Source organism: Halichoerus grypus, chromosome 2 (assembly GCF_964656455.1).
Source record: "Halichoerus grypus chromosome 2, mHalGry1.hap1.1, whole genome shotgun sequence".
NCBI lineage: Eukaryota > Metazoa > Chordata > Mammalia > Carnivora > Phocidae > Halichoerus > Halichoerus grypus.
Genome location: NC_135713.1, coordinates 106,516,085 through 106,531,672, shown reverse-complemented (window position 1 = coordinate 106,531,672; position 15,588 = coordinate 106,516,085). Strand labels below are relative to the sequence as shown.

Here is a 15,588-nt window from a genome sequence, read left to right as displayed (position 1 = left end):
GCTTGGATAATCATGGCTCAAGCTTTAAAGATGGAGTGTAGTGTCATGGTGAAAACTTAAACTTCCTCATTTTGGATTCTAGATCTGTCACTTACAAACTCTGTGACCCTGGCCACAGTACTTGACACCACTGAGTCTCAGTTCTCGCATCTCTAAAATGGGTATCACCATGGTGACTGTGATTCTGACACTATTATGACATTTAAGGAGCTAATCCATGTAAATAATCTAGAATTATCCCAGCCATGTAGCAAATGTGAAAAAATGTTACCTGTTATTAATTTTGTCACCTCCCCTCCTGGATGAGGCAAACCTCAGGTTTTCCCGCACAGCATTTCCTCAAAACAGAGACTGATTATAATGAGGTTTAAATTTCACACCGTCCTAGTGACCTCTCCTGGTTTGTTCACTTGGCCCAGGCGGCCTGGGCGCTGCTTTCCTGGGACACCTTCGCAGATGGCTCTCATGTGCAACCGGGCTGAGAAGGGGTCTGGGCACCTGACACGGTTGTACCTGCTCTCCCAGTGGTCTGGTCTTCAGCCTTACTGATCTAATTTCTAATTACCATTTTTCCTAATTTAAAGAACCCATGTTCATTGTGGTGAACAGAGATAAATCATGCAAATATTCTATTACATCTTCATCCAGCCTTTTGTCAGTGTATTTATGTTGTGTATACATATGTTTTAAAACTGGAAATTAGTTTAGAAATCTGCTTCTTTTGCTTAACTTCCTGTCCTAAGCACAGTCTCAAGTGCTAGGGATTTTTGACAGCATAGGGATTTCCCCCGTTCATCATTGTCAGGTACCTCGCTGTATTATACTGTTCTCTCTTACATCAGCTGTGTTGGGTTTGTAGGGCTGCTGGAACAAGGTACCACAGACTAGGTAGCCGAAGATGACAAAGATCTATTCCCATGCTTCTGGGAATCAGGGTGTCGGCACGGTGGGTTCCTTCTGGGGCTCAGAGGATGAATCTGTTCCTTGCTTCTCCCCCAACTTCTGGAAGTTGTCCCCAATCTTTGGTATTCTTTGGCTTGTGTACCCATCTCTCTAGCATCTGTCTCCAACTTCACATGGTGTTCTCTCTGTGTCCCTGTGTATCTGTGAACAAGCTTCTCTCTTCTTCTGAGAATACCAGTCATTGGATTAGCGCCAACCCTCATCCAGTAGGACCTCATGTTAATTTGACTGTATCTGCAAAGACCCTATTTCTAACTAAGGTCACATTCATAGGTATTGGAGGTTAGGCTCGAAGCTATTATTTTGGGGGACATAATTCAACCGAATCCTTCAGCCGTTTGTTACTTCTGCCCATCTTTTTAAGGGACTTTTTAAAAGAGATGTTAAACCTCTTGCTACTTCTGTCTCAGCTTCCTGCAGTCTCCCATCCTGCGCTGAGATCAGGCAGGTGCTGAGAAAGCCAAGTCAAGGACACAAGTGGGGCAGAGGGTCCATTTCTGTCGTCTGCAGGCATCCACGTTCCCTGGAGCAAGCAGGGTGCCTGTCCCAGGGAAGTCCAGGAGGGGCCAGCTGAGGTAGGGAGGGAAGCCACAGGTGGTGGCGGGAGCAGGGCCCAGGGCTCCCTGCAGCTGCTCAACCACCTGGCAGGGCAGCTGTCTTCCCTATCAGGGAGCTATGTGAGCCAGGGCCTGCCTGGCTTATCGCAGCCTCTCGGAGAGTTACAAGGGTGCCAAAGTGCCTGGGCCAATCTGTCAATTCTGTCGAGCAACTGTTTTGCAGGGTGGAGGAGTGGGGTCAGGGGTATGGAATCACTAAACTGGTTGTTTATGGTGACTGCTCTGTTTAGACCAGAATCGACCCAAGTGTACCCACACTTACTGATTCAGCTGGGTTGGTCTGGTCTGGGGATCGGCTTACTGCAGCCTGCAGGCCAAATCTGGCCCACTGCCGGCTTTGTACAGGGAACGCAGAACGCTCTTTACAAACGAACATTGGAACATTTGCAATTGATTTGATGATGGGGAACGCTGACTTTGAAGCAAAGCAAGCAAAACGTTATCCGCCCCCCAGAAGTGAATTTTAATCTTCTCATTAGTAGACCTGTATTATCAAAATGTCATACTCAACAGTTATCATAGTTTGAATTTTATCAATTAAAAAGTTCTGGAAGTTGTTTTCTATCTTGTTATAGAAGTACCTATATTATTTTCCCTCTAGGCCTGCGGAGTCTGAAATCTTTACCTCTCTAGCCCTTAACAGAAAAAGTCTGCCAATCCTTGGGCTAGTAAGGTCGTTTCAAACACCAGCAAACATCAGAAAAAAACTTCAGGGCTTTTAAAAACACAGACTTCTGGGCCTTAGCTCTTGGAGTTTCTGATTCAGTAAGCCTAGGGTAGGGCCCGATGATTTGCATTTCTAACAAGTTCGCCCATGCTGCTGCTGCTGGTCTGGGAGCCACCCTTTGAGAACCACAGGTCTGTCTAATCAACAATAAATTAAAAATATTTACCAAGGAGGCAGCATCCCAGAGTGCTCCCAAGAAGAGGTGCTAGAATCAGAGCGGGGTTGTTGCCTGATTCTGCCACTAACTCTCTAATCTTGGCTATGTTATTTATGTGTCCTGAGCTTTCATTTCTTCATCTGTAAAATGCGGATAATGAAAGTGCCTACGTCACAAGGGGCAGGAGGGTTTAAATGAAATCAAGTTTGTAAAGCTCTCAGCACCCATTAGCCATTTTTTAAACCCTTAGCCCTCAGACAACGTACACTTTGGGGCCGTGGAAGTGAGACTAACTTTAGCAAACAGTGTTGAGTGGTAAGGGCAGTGACCAGGAAGAGGAGAGGAGTAATCTGGGAGGACTTCCTGAAAGAAGGGTAGTATGAGCTAATCATATGAGAAGGCTGGGAAGGCAAATGGGACAACTTACGGGGGCTTGGAGATGAGGATGAGATTGGTATGCTCTTTGGCCAGAGAGGAATTCCGACTGCCCAGTGGGTGGAAAGAGCTGCCAAGTGGCACAGGAGGCAGGGTTCTTGTGCCAACCCTGGGGGTCCAGTGAGAATCTCACAGGGCAGATACAGTGTGTGTGGGCAGGGGCCTTGGAGTCCTGGAAACTGCTCTTGGAATTCAGTTAAAACTTGGGAGCTTGGGGAAGCTGAAATGTCCTGCCTATTTCTCAAACCCCAATTCCACATCTTGGGGTGGCCCAGAATGCGGGCCTCATCCCCGTGTCTCTGTTCTGTTTACCCCACAAGCATTCCTGTCATTTGGTAAGAAGTGCTGCCTAGTGGAGAAGCCTTGGGAAGCTCTGCTCTGTCTTCTAAGAAACAGGAAGTCATTATTTGCCCAAAGCAAACAAATTCACAAACTGCAGGGTTCACTTTCAGTCCAGAGCTGCAGTCCCAGGAGGTGCGCGTGTGGGCTGAGGACGTGGGGACCCGAGCAAAGAATCCGTTCCCCTCCCCCTCTCCCTTGGTCAAATAAACAACGGCCATAATTTCACAGCCATGACTTGCAGGAAGCCTGAGGTAAGTAACCCCCACACGATGTATAGACGCTGAGCTGAGTTTTCTTCCCCAAACAGAATCCATTCCCAAGTGGGGCTCTTCTTCCCATGACATCAGCAAAACCATTGCCATTATTTCTGGAATTGGAGGATAGTTAACCTTCCACATGCCCTGTTTCTTTCCTTTACCAAGAGGGAAGAAGGGAATGAGCACTTATTAGAAGCCCACTGTATAACTGTACTTGGCACCAGCCTTGCCTTGGCTCTTTCATTTAAATCTTACAACAATCCTGTCAAATGGGCACACTTGTCTGCGTTTGACAGATGTGAAAAACCAAGGCTTCGAAAGGAAGGTCCCTTCCCCATGTCCCCGGGTAGAGCTCCACTGTGAGTTCATGTCTGGTCGATTCTACCTGTGCTCGAAGCCATAGGCTTGCTTCTCTGTTACACAAACCCTTGACCAACATGGGTTTGACCTGCGCAGGTCTGCTTACATGCAAATTTTTTCAATAAATACATTACCATAGTATAAATTTATTTTTTCTTCCTTATAGTTTTCTTAACATTTTCTTTTCTCGAGCTTACTTCATTGTAAGAATACAGTATGTAATCCATATAACATACAAAATATGTGTTAATTGACTTTATGTTATCTGGAAGGCCTCTGGTCAACAGTAGGCGATTAGTAGTGAAGTTTTTGGGGAATCAAAAGTTATACATGGATTTTGTCTGTGCGGGGAGGGCAACTGTCTTTACCTTATTCAGGTTACGCATGCCACAGTGTGTGAGGAGGCAGAGGGGGACTATGGAAAGGCATCTCTAATCTCTTGGTTGGGTGGAGAAGGCTTGTACCTGACCTGGGCTTGTATAACTGGCTTTGTTCAAAGTGCCATGTTCTAACCCATAGAGCATAGTGGCCTCTGGGGCCAGAATGCTCGGGTTCAAATCTTGGCTTTGCCATTTAATAGCTGTGTGCCCTTTGGGTTCCTCAGTTTCTTCATCTGTAAAATGGGGCTAATAAAAATCGTATTTCACAGGTAGCAAAGTGCTTACATCTGGCCCTGGGACTCAGGAGCCGCGGGAACGCAGGAAGAGGGCAGCCTCTTTAGCCAGCTTGGGAGTGTGTGTGCCTTGCCCAAACCCATGCAGCTCCTCTGGCTCTGGGCCCCAAACCCATCTCGAGACCCAAACAGATCAAGTGGGTGAGACTGAATCTTTCTTCCTGACAGATGTTTGGACTCTTGTAGGGAAATCTCTCAGGCCAAACCCTTGCAGCATTTAAGTATGTGTATTCCAACCAATGAATTAATGAGTCATAGGCCTCAACATTATATCAGTTTCTTCATGCAGGCTTCAAGAAAAAAGCCACAACTGCAACCAGAATTAAAAAAAAAAAAAAAAAGACAAAAAGGTCTCTTTTGTACATGTCTTCTCCACCTTTATTACCCAGGCCCTTCTGTGGCCGGCTTCCCCATTCTCTGTGCTTGCCTAGGGCGCCCCATGGCAAGGGGCCCTGGAAGGGATCATCTGCGCTCAGGGCTGGCCGAGGCCTTCAGATATCCTCTGCTGTGGGGGAGCCCAGCCCTGGGTGGAGTCCCCCCACCTGCAGCTGTGTCTGGGAGGCTGGGGTGGCCTCCTTTTGAGACATCACTTCTTTGCCTAGATCTAGAGCGTTCTTAGGTTACAAATATCATACTTGTAATTATATGACACAGTGGGTCTTTGTAATGCCACTTACTGGTCAGTAGCATTAATAATAATATTGCTGATGGAGGGAATTTTTGAGTGCTTACTATGTCCCAAGCATCATGCTAAGCATCTCAAAGTATGAGCGAGGTCTTCGTTTTGCAAGTAACAGAAGAATCCAGCTAGAGCAGATGCTGCTGGCGCATCTTGGCCCCATCGTTTTCATAAACACCAATCCCACTTCCAGCTGCCTGGCCCTGTGACTCTGTCTGAGGGTCCCTTCTAGAAGCAGAAGTCTACTCTGCCCGTGCTCAGGCCAGGCCAGCTGTGCTAGGGAGGTAATGCCCTTTTTCCCTCCATTTCCCAGAGCTTCTCCACAGGACGATGCTCCAGCTGCGTGCAGTGAAAGTTGCTAGATAAGGGGTCCCCGTTCCTGGCTTTCTTCCCTTCTGTGGCTCACCCTGCTACCCCACTCCTCTTCCTGGCTTTCCTGTGATTCTCTCGCACACGAACGACTTGCAGGTCATTCTTTGTCTTAGGGTTTGCTTCTGGGAAAATAAACAAAGAGGACCCCCAAATCAAACTGCCTTAAAGTAAAACAAGAATTTATTGGCTCCTTAATTGAAAGTCTGGCTTCAGAATTGGCTTGATTCAGGGTTCAAATGATGCTCACTCCCTCCCCCCTAAGTCTGCTCTTGGCTCTGTCTTCTCTGGCTTGGCTCCTTCCTCCCATTTTTCTAGCTGCCCTCAGGCTCACATTATCACAGTACCCACGCCAGGGGAGAAAAGAGGCTAATCCCCTGACAACTTAAGATCTCGAAGAATTGAGTCTTACCGTTCCCGTTGCCCAGGCTTGAGCCACAGGCCATCCTTGAGGCAATCGCCGTGGCCAGGTGGGTGGTGCGTGAGGACTTCCCATCCTGACTCAGGTATTCTACCCCTGAAAGGGCGGATGTGGAGGTGGGGGAGGGCAGTTCCTCACAAAGAGATGGGAGAGTGGCCGCCTGGCAGAGGGGTGAATGGATGCTGCATTGCACACGCAGTGGAAGTCACCAATATTCATGCATTGCATCTTTCCTCACACGAGGTTTGCTCCCATTTACAGGGAGGATCCCGAGACTCAGAACACTTATTCATCCGGGTCACCCAGCCGGAAAGGGGCAGAGTGAGCTGGGCGGCTGATTCAGCTGTTTCCGATAGGCTCCCTGCTACCCATGGTGCCCGAGATGTAGTCTTATCTTACAACTGATGAACGTACATGCATTCCCCACCCCTGCGATTTAGGGCCCAAGCCTTGTTTTCAGGTGTGCGCTCTGCCGACCCCGGAGCCCCCTCCTCCAGGCCCACAGAGCCTGGTCACCCATTCCGACTCCAGAGCCCCCTCCTCCAGGCCCACGGAGCCTGGTCACCCATTCCGACTCCAGCGTCCTCCGACGAGGACCTTCAAACGCAGTCTGAGCGCCGCGTTCGGTCCCGTCTCCGCGCGCCCCTCCTCCGTCTGTTAGAGTGGTCTCCTGCACTGCTAGCCAATGTGACAGTCATCTTTTTTGGAAACGTGCCTTCATTGAGCTTTTCCAAAGCAATCAAGTTAATTTTCACGGAAACAAAAGTTCTCTTTTGTTGGGTGTTTCACCCGTTGACAGGATAGTTAATTAAATTACTCGATGGCAGGGACGCACGCAGCTGGCCTCGGGAGGCTGGGGAGCACACGTAGCCGGGTCTCGGTTGGCACGCAACTCGGCTGGCAGAGGTGGCACGTGCGGCGCGCGAGAGGGGCCATCTGCCCCCCGAGGCGGTCAGCCTGCGGTGGTTCCCCGACGGAAGGCTTTACAGAGAGAGTGGTGTGCCCACCCGTGGGGGCCAGCCGGGCCGGGGAAGCTGCATAACAGCAGTTCTCTGCAGTGTCTAGAACAGTGCCTGGGGGCGGAAGGTGTTGGTCCGTGCTGGCTGCTGGTGGGTAAGACGGCATTAGCTCTGGAACGTTCCCTCTGGGCCTAGTGGTGTGACGTGGGACAGGAAGTGACGGGACCACACACCCTCCCTGCCCGTGGAAAGGACTTGTCTCTCATGTGATGCGAGAACATTAGGAGACAAAGACTGAGGTTGGGGTTGTCAGTGCCATCCCCCCCACCCCCAAAAGCCAGCATCGCTTCTGCCCTTGTGAGCCTCTCAGGGGTCCCGGAGTGGATATGCACTTGATGTTCTGTTCATGGACTTGTGGGTGAAGGGCATTTTTTTTTTTTTTAGGGTCACCACTATGCGCTTATGTGTGCTTTTGTGCAAATTAGGAAAAGGCACTCCCTTTGGGTGGATGATGAGTAAAAGGTGCCCTCTCTGGCTACACAAGCCCTTTTTTCCAGGCCAGCCCAGCCCCTTGGCAGAGCACATGGCTTGGCCAGCAGAGCATGAACTCAATTACCGTGCCCCTCATCCCCTCATCCAAGCGCCTCTGGGCAGTACACAAACTGCGCAGCCACACAAGGCAGGCCTTTGGAGTGTTTAATCCCTGCCAGGTTTTAATAGTCTAGGCCGAGGGACGGAGCGTAGCAGCGAGGCTGTAGCCTTCAAAGTGTGGAGCACGCACCAGCAGTGGCAGCCTCCCTGGGAACTTGCTAGAAATGCAAATTAATGAGCCCTGCCCCAGATCTGCTGAGTCAGAATCTCTGGGGATGGGGTCCAGACAGCTGTGCCTTAACAAGCCCTTCAGGTGTTTCTGATGCTTACCCAGGACGGGGAGCCGCTGCAGTCCCTGGCACCAACCTCCAGCCACCAACAGCGCCACGTCTGTCCTTCCCTCTCCGGCCTGCGGGTCTGAGTCCACCCCAGGCTGGCTGGCTGCTGGGGGTTCCCGCTTGCGCGGGACAGGACTTGGGAATATCACCACCAGACCCGCCTCAACAAGCACAACCCCTGCATTTCTCATGACATTCTTACTTCGTGGGAATGAGGAAAAATATTCACTTCCTGGAGCGGAGGAGCTCTGCCAAGTCCCAGGCAGAGCTGGGCCTTCTGGTCCAGTGGGTTGAAGGGTTGAATGCCCTGCAGAACTGGGTCCAGAGGAGATGAGAGCTGGAATGGGAGTGTTTGGGGATGTGGGGAAGCAAATTCCCACACCCCTGGCAAGTTCATCCTGCCGTTGTTAACCGTGAACCAAGGCAGAGGCTTGGGGGGGATGCTCAGCTCCCCTCCCACCCCAAAGAAAATGCAGTTTCTTTATTTTCTGTGAGGAGTCTGGTGTCCTTGTGAGCCCAGGATCATTTCTCCTCCCCTCTCCCACTCCTCTGGGTAGCAGGGATAAAGCACGTTTTGTCAGTCCGTGGTTTCTCTGCCTTGCGTGTGTAAACTGTCTCTGTCTGGTAAACATTCGGTCTCTTTCAAGTTTGAGCTCCAGTGGAGGCTGCCGCGTGCTCCTGCTTGCTTCTCTCTAAGATGGCGTCTGGGTGTGCGGGAGATCGTGGTCAGCTGTCAGCCCAATGCTTTGAAGATAAGGATTAGGGCGTTTTTCAGGCAAAATCATGCCTGCCAGAGGCAGAGAAACCACTGCTTGAGTTTAGAACACCAGCAGCCTCTGTTACAAACTTAGTGAGGTCTAGTACAAATTTTAGTACTTAAAGCAATGCAAATTAGAGGCACAAAAGGCAAAGCAAAGCAAAACAAAACTCTTTCTATGTGAAAAGGCGAAGAATTAAGGCTAGCTTTCTCCTCCTTTTTCCCCTGGGAAAGGATTTTGAAGGAGATGATAGCACTGGGGAAATCAAGAGAATCTTCTATCCCGAGAGGGTGCCTGCCAGGGAGCGCTGGATCCTGTGCTGGAAAGAGCGCTCTGTCATCAGAGCACCGGGAATTCGGTGGTTACCACAGTTACTTGCTGTGTGACCTGGAGCGGGTTTCTTACCTTCTCTGAGACTGTCCTTCAAATAATTCAAAGTACTGCCCATAATGCCACATGGGCACGAGGTACAGAAGGGGTGTAAGAATGAAATAGGAGGATGTGCTGGAGATGCTCGCACATAGCAGGCAGGCAAGTGTGAGGTCCTTCCTTCACTCATCTCCTGTCTGGAAAACAGTCTTTGTGTCGTGGTCGAATGTGGACAGGCCCTCGTGAGTGGTGGCCTAGAGTTGGTGCACACAGAGGCCCAGCTCAGAATTCAGGCTCCGCATGTTTCTAGCGGTGTCAGCTGGAGAGTTGCTCGTTTCTCTCAACCAGTTTCTTCCTTTATTGGAGTAGAGAGTACCTTAGATGATTCTTAGAAGAGAATGTGTGTGGAACTGCGCTTGGAACAGACCGGGCAGGTGGTGATGCTGGGGGGTGGGGGGGCGGGGGTGCTGGGAACGTCATCACCGTATTCAAGCGTGTGCCATGGAACGGGCTGTGAGCGCCAACACCCAGGAACCACCGTTTGGGGCTGCAAGGGTCTTACCGTCTGTTAGGGAGACAGCCGGTGAGGCCCGTGCGTCTCAGAGCAGGAGGGCGGCCATGGCTGTAGGACAGGTCAGAGCCTCCCGGGGGAGCCCAGACGGGGCGGGGGGGCTCCGGGCGGGAGGTAGGAGGGCACCCGAGGGCAGGGCGGCGGCGTGGGGAGGACGTTCCAGGCAAGGAGAGCGCAGAGGCCAAGGTGGGGAGGCTGCAAGGCGGGATGGCGGCGTGGAAGCGGTCAGGTTCAGGCGGAGCCTGGAGCCTGTTCCGTGCTGAGGAGGAGGAGGCGGCACGGGGTGGGCCACGTCCACTGTCAGCTCCACGCGGGCCCACACTGCCGCTGCTCTCTTCGCTGCTGTCTGCGGAGCCCCCGCCGCACTGCCTGGCGCGGAGGCAGCCGGACCGGACGGAGGCGAGAGGGACGATACCCCAGTAAGGCCTCTGGCGGAGATGAGGTCGGGAGCAAGGGACGGAGGAGGAGCTCAGCCTCCCCTCTGCCGGGAGTGGGGAGCCGGGCACACCTGGGCCAGCTTGGGGGGGACCCCGCCTCAGGCCCCTGCGAGGGGGAGGAGAGGTGGGGGGCGGGGGACGCAAGCTCCCCCGGGGAGGCAGCAGTTCTGACTTAGTGGTGACAGTGGGAGCAGAGCCCCTAGGAAACTGGGGGCAAACTCTGGCGAGGGTCCAGAGTGAGGTGGCCCCTGCCGCGGGGGGACTTTTTTTCTCACAGGCAGACTGTGTGGGTGCAAGGGAGGGGCCGGGGGGGCGGGGTCCATCAGGCTTCACAGCCTACTGGGCTTGTGCAGGGGAACAAAGTGACGGGCCAGCGAGCCTGGCCTGGGAAGAGAAAGGCGGAAGATGGAAAGGATCCGGCCAGTTGCACAAGAAAGGAGGTGAGGAGGCTAAGGGATGCTCGAGGTTCCATGGCCTCCCACAGGGGCAGCCTTCTTGACTGCCTGGAGTGCACTGCCATCTCTGTATACCCACTGTTCTCACCCTTCAAGGCTCTGCTCAAAGGCTGCTCCAGCATCTCAGGGGGGACATTTCTCCCTCTCCGGAACTATCCCTCTTAGGGTTGTAATTATTTGCCCAGACAGCCTGTTTCTCTCATGAAAATGTCAACTCCTGGAGACTACCATAGGCTTCACCCCTTGGTCGGCTGAAGTTTCCCTTATGCAGAGTAAGTGAATACATATTTTTAAAAAGAATGGATGAATCAATCCTATTTCTGGTCAATGTTCCCTTAGAATTAAAAAAAAAATAGTAATTCAATCTGTAGGTTCTCTTGCTGTAGAAAGGCAATATTGTATGAGAAAAAACATAAGGGCTTTGAGACTTGGAGTTCCTCGTTGTGAAATGCATCGATGTCCTAGGGATCAGAAATAACAGATAAGCCAGATATCTTCTAGTATGACGTGATAGAACGTTACAAAGACACCCCTTGCTCCCAGATGACATAGCCTGCCCAAGGACAAAGGGTTTGGCAAGTACATTTTAGTACCCACTTGCCCCTCAGCCAGACCCAGCTGTGCCCTGGGAAATTGTGGCTTTGCTGAAATGCCTGGTACCCAGTAGGCATTAAATACAAGTGGCAATGATGTTTACAATTATTATTAATACAATATTATTGTAATTGTGCTTGGAGCCCACATGGCATGGTGCACAGACAGATTCTTTGGTTAATATTTCTCTACAGTTGAAATTTTTCTGTTTTAAAGATTCAAGTCATAGACACACAGTAGCACAGTCTGTCTTGAAGAAGGAAGATGAAAGGGTGTTGTGAATGATGCTATTAGAATTATACTTCCCTCATTACAGAAGTAATGTGACCCTGCTTTAGGGCTCCAAGCTCTCACGGATGCTGAAATTTAAAAGACAGGGTCTAGAACAGAGCCCCAGAGTATAAGGAATGATTGTAGAAAGCCATATAAATGGATTTGATCTCTTGTTAGTGGTCTGTATTCTCTCGGTAGAGCTAGGGAAGCCAACTTATTATCAGTAAAAAAGAATAAACACTTTATAGGAAGCTATTTCTCTGTCACCAAATGTTTTATATACCTGTCAATAATTGTAACTGTTAAATATGACATATTGATGAATATAGTGGGACAACAGGATGCTTTTTTCTGATTAGGGTGAAAAGACTTCATAGTCTTTATTTTATGGATGGAAGCAATCCAAATCAGAAACTTCAGCTATTTATAGTCTTCTACGGGAAGGCAAGAAAAGAAAAAGAAAATTCTGCAAGGAGCTCTTTTAGCCAGGAGCCCAACCCTGTGGACCCAAGTCTTCTTACCCCACTTGTAGCATTGGCTGCCCAGCTGCCTGCAGGGTCTCCAGATAATTCCAGCCCTTGGTTCTTGGTCAGACTTTTGGGTGGAGTCTGCATGGTGACTGGCTGGGGGCCCCATACTCCTGGGCATTGTCGGTCACTCTCTTGTGCACATGAACTTTGCTGTCTGGCTTGACTGGCAGTGGCCATCAGAATGTCACTGGATAGGAAGAGAGAACTGCTTGAAGGGTGGAGAGAAACACTTCTGCAGGTGAGTTCATGTGATTATCTGGTTCATAATAATCAGTCTGTCCCCAATATCTTCATCTCTCTTGTCTCCACTTCCACCATGAAGTTCTGCCCATTTTCCTCCGTAGATATCTGGATTTCTCCATTACTCTCCATCCCTGCCACCACCCCAGGCCAGGCTACCTCCACTTGCCACCCTAGAGTCCAGCCTTGCTTCCTTCATGGCTTCTTACATGTTAGAGAATGATAGAATGGGATTCCTAGACCCATCCCAGATTTGAGGAACTCAAGAATTACTAATAATTTGCATCTTCCTTTGTGTTTCTCCCCCTCCTATTTCTCTGCCTTTCCCCTTTCCACGCCCACACTTGTCAGCTTACTGGCTGGTTATGGCTGGTGGCCGTGTGGTTGGCACTGACGGGTCGCATTTCCAATGTCAGGTGCATACAGAGGAGCCACTGTCCTGAATTTTGTTTGTGTGTCTTTCATCTCAGATAAGTGGTTTTAATACAAATGTTTGCCTGTTTCAACAATGGTTGTTTAGTTGTGTTTGTTTCTGAACATTTTATCCAGTATGACAGCTTTTATATAGTTTTCTGGGGCTTGATTTTCCTTCACGTTGACATTTCTACAATTCATCCGCATTGTTTGTGTGGTTGTACTTTGGTTATTTTAACTGCTGTATAATATTCCATTGTATGATTTTTTTTTTTTTTTTTAAATCTCAGTTTTTATTTATTCATTCTGCTTTGATGGGCTTTTTCCCCACTTTCTTCCTATATCAATCTGTGCTGCTAAGAACATTCTTATTATGCCTCTCCATGTATGTGTGCAAGAGTTTCTTTAGGGCATTTACTTAGAACTGAATTCCTAGGTTGTGACATATGCAAATGTTCAACCTAAAGCCTTTATTTCAAAAGTAACACTAGTTGCTGTCAAAGAAAACAAACAAAATCTCAGGGGCTTAACAGAATGGAGGGATTCTTATTCATGTAAAGCCTATTTTCAGAGGGGATGGTGGTGGGGTGAGAGGTGTGCTAGGGATCCCACCCCACCGCATCGTTCAGGAATCCAGGATGATGGAAGCTCACCAGCTTGAAAATAAGGCATCTAACTTCACCCTGGGAGCATAGAGATAGCCAACAGATGGGGAAGTGAGAGACACAAAGGACATTTTATTGTCAGGGAAGTGGCTCCAGTCATTTCTGCTTACATTCCATTGGCTCGGGACTTAGTCACAGGGCCATACCTAAGTGCAAAGGAGGCTGGGACCCAGAAGAAAAATGAAATGGATTTGGTGAACAGCTAGTGAAAAACAATGCCAAATTGTTTTTCTAAAGTGACCGTACCAATTTATGCTCTGAATTGGCAGGATATCAGAATTCTGGTGATCGCAATTTTCTCCATCATGTACTGTTAACTTCTTAAGTGTTGCCACTGTAGATGCAATTTGTTATGTCATTGTGGTCTTAGTTTCTATTTCCCTGATCTCTATTGAGGTTGAGCATCTTTTCTTATATTTATGAGCCACATATTTCTTCTATTCTAAAATACTTGTTTATATATTTTACCCGATTTTCTGTTATATAGTGTAGAAAACATTCTTTATATGTTCTAGGTACCAAAACATTGTAGGTTTTGTATGTTGCAAAATATCTTCTCTGGACTTTGACTTTTCAGTTTTTAAAGTTTAATTTGATAGAAAAAAGTTCTTAATTATGGTGTCATATAATTATGAACACTTCTTTTATGGTTAGTGTGTTTGATGTTCTGTTTAAGCAATGCTTTCCTACATCTAATGTCAGAAGGATATTTTTCTGTATTTTGATATTCCCATTTTCATTTGGTAAACAGACTCCTTCCCTACTTCCCACAGCTTGTAATTTAAAAAAAATTTCAAACCTACAGATGGGGAAGTAAGAGACACAAAGGACATTTTAGTTGCGAAGTTGCAAGAATAGTGCAACAAGCACCAATTTACCCTTCAGTGGACCCATTAGCTGTTAGTATTTTGCCACATGTGTTTTATCTGTGTGTCCTTATACATACATATACACATTTTTATTATTATTTGCTAAACCATTTGAAAGTAATTGGCAGACTTTATTCCTCAAATACTTCAGCACATATCTCCTAAGAACAAAGACATTTTCTTATAAAACCACAATGCAATCATCAAATTTTTGAAATTTAACATTGGTCCAATACTATAATCTATCATACCGTTCTGTTTATTTTATTTAATTTATTTTTTTTAGAGAGAGAGTGCATGTGCATGAGCAGGGGTGAGGAGGGGCAGAGGGAGAGGGAGAGAGAGAATCTTAAGCAGGCTCCACACCCAGTGTGGAGCCCAACGTAGGGGCATGGCTCAATCCCAGGACCCTGAGATCATGACCTGAGCTGAACTCGAGAGTCATGCTTAACCAACTGAGCCACCCAGGCGCCCCCACACAGTCCTATTTAGTGTCCTTCACTCTAGAACAGTTCCCGAGTCATGACGTTGACATTTCTGAAGAGCAGAGCCTCATTGTTTTGTACAATTCCCTCAGTTTGGTATTTCCTCATGATTCAGTCCTGGATATGTCTCTTTTGGCAGGAATATCACATAGGTGGCATTCTGTCCTCCTGAGTGCATCACATTAGGAAGCAGGTGATGTCTGTTTGTCCCATTATTGATGATGTTACATTTGATCATGTGGTTATGGTGGTGCCTGCTTTCATAATTAATAAATAATTTGCAGAGAGAGAGAAAGCAGGTTTTAAACTGAAAACACTTACATGGTTGGACAGTGTTGACTAAACCTTTAGAAAATCAAGCCCATTTCTGCCACTGGTAAGAAGTAATAGAAAGTAAGTTCTTCTTTAAAACTAGAAAAGAAAAAAATCCCTTTTCTTTTCAAAATGGAGAAATGAAAACCTTTTGTCTTTTTAAAATTTGTAAGGGAGGAAGAACAGACAGGGCAAGAGGTGAAAATGAACAGGTGAAAATGTGGTGTCTGAATTTAAATACTCCTGACTTCTGGTGCTCACCCACAGTAACTGAACAATGTGGATATACTTTGCAAAGGTAGAAAATTATATATATGTATATATATTATATATGTAGTGTGTATATATGTATGTGTATGTGTGTGTGTATATATAATCTCTGCGATGAGTGCAGAGAGTAGTGGAAGCTCCAAGCTGGGTCATTTCAGTAAAAACAGGAGACCGCAATCCCAGCTGAACAGTGTCTTGCAGACTGAAGAGCTTCCGCGGTCTCTCCCCTTCCATACCGATTAGAAGTGCTTGAGATACATCATAACAGTGTCAGTGCAATGTTTATGGGGGAAATTGTCGCTGTCTCTCCCTTGTGGAAGGTGACATAATGGAATTTCCTTCCTTTGTCCTGGTGACAGGATGATGAGCACTGTCTGGGCTCCAGTTCTGAATGCTTTGCCATTCATGGATCCTGGCTCCGCTGACAAGCCCAGAGATGAAGGAGAAGGTGCGGCCTG

At 48.1% G+C, this 15,588-nt stretch overlaps 1 long non-coding RNA gene across 1 annotated transcript in view; it reads left to right on the top strand.

The window, feature by feature from the left end:
- Positions 1-3,373: 3,373 nt before the first annotated feature.
- The window catches only part of LOC118522109 (uncharacterized), a 273,431-nt gene continuing 261,216 nt past the window's right edge, over positions 3,374-15,588 (top strand). Inside the window, exon 1 of the long non-coding RNA XR_013445791.1 lies at positions 3,374-3,492. This is a non-coding gene — a long non-coding RNA (uncharacterized LOC118522109). The remainder of the gene's footprint in view (positions 3,493-15,588) is intronic.